The sequence below is a fragment of the Rhinopithecus bieti genome, unplaced genomic scaffold, assembly GCF_001698545.2.
Source record: "Rhinopithecus bieti isolate Rb0 unplaced genomic scaffold, ASM169854v2 scaffold_20154, whole genome shotgun sequence".
NCBI classification, from domain to species: Eukaryota; Metazoa; Chordata; class Mammalia; order Primates; family Cercopithecidae; genus Rhinopithecus; species Rhinopithecus bieti.
This window is the reverse complement of record NW_016809732.1, coordinates 697265-698608: the sequence shown is the minus strand read 5'-3', so window position 1 is coordinate 698608 and position 1344 is coordinate 697265. Positions and strand designations below refer to the sequence as shown.

General features: G+C 37.4%; 1 pseudogene across 1 annotated transcript; it reads right to left on the bottom strand.

Moving 5' to 3' along the window:
* Positions 1 to 543: 543 nt before the first annotated feature.
* On the bottom strand, positions 544 to 1296 carry LOC108540894 (F-actin-capping protein subunit alpha-2 pseudogene; annotated as a pseudogene). Its single transcript, XR_001888793.1, has one exon. The product of XR_001888793.1 is annotated as an F-actin-capping protein subunit alpha-2 pseudogene (transcript).
* Positions 1297 to 1344: the final 48 nt, after the last annotated feature.

Here is a 1344-nt window from a genome sequence, read left to right as displayed (position 1 = left end):
AAAAAAAAAAAAAAATTAAGTACTAAGCTAGCTAAATAACCTTCTTGAAAGGTTTAAAAACACAATCGATATAGAAAATGCTTTCCTCTAATCTCAACCTTACATAAATGGAATAGGTGAGGGAGAGAAGATAGACAGTTTCTTTAGCAGCATATATGGCTAAATCCATCAACCACCAACTGGGGAAATATCAAAATTAACCATTTGATAAACCAAAAGATAACAATTTTAGGGTTACAGTAAGTAAAATATTTTGAAACACTTCAAAACTTTTAACCATAAACTAGAAGAATCATCTCTTCATTGTAAGAAAGAAAGGACTAACAGAAAGTAAGACATTTAAACTAAACTGATTTACAATCCTCTTAGAACAAAATGAAAAATAATGGTTAATTAGCTAAGCTTTGTGCTCTAATCAAACTAATTACAGTGATTTTAAATGGCAATAGCCCATGTGACTGGGCAGCTTGACAGTTCAGAATACTTTTGCAATAATTTTTTAACACAAAGACACTAAAATGATCCAGTCATGCAATGTTCATTTTATGCATTCTGCATCTCTTTGCCAATCTTGTAGCTAAGGATCTTGTTCCAATCAATCTTAGTGCGTGTAACTGGCAATTGTCGATGTAAGGCTTTGACAGTAGTGTCCGACATTGTCTGATAATTCTCACTGATGGCAGTCTGGTACTCATTTTCTGCAGCTTCTACAATCTTTGTAAATTCTTTTGCTGTTTGCACTTCATTAGACACTGTTAGGGAATCTTGTATATCTTTATGACGCACTAGGTGAACATTACCATCTTCATAATAATGAACCTGAATTTTTAAGATGCCAGCCACTTGAGTGGTTGGAGGAGTGATTGTAAACCTCCATTCTGACCTCCAACGACCATTCCAAAAGTTTTTTGCTGGGAACTGATGGCTTTCCATGCATGCAGTAGTGGTTTGCTGTCCATCTATTTTTTGCCATACACAGTGCAGGCTCCATTCGGGTGATGTTATTTTACATAAGCTCGCAGAGCAGTTTCTACTGAAGGTTCTCCATGATTCAATTGCATTTTCTACTTCACAGGGTCTTGGATCAGTTGCCTCCTTTCTTAAGTGATCAAATTTAAAACAGATTCTCTTCTTTGGATCCAAAAATTTTCCATTTCCCGAGTCACCATGTTTTGTTATCAATATCTGATCTTCATAACCTTCCATTTTTACACAAGTAAACTGCTCCGAGTTATACTGTGCACGGGCTGCTTTTTCCCTTCTTTCATCAGAAAACTGCTCCGCCAGACCCGCCATCTTCCTTCTAGCTACAAACTCGGCGGGGGCGGGGGCGGGGGCGGGGGG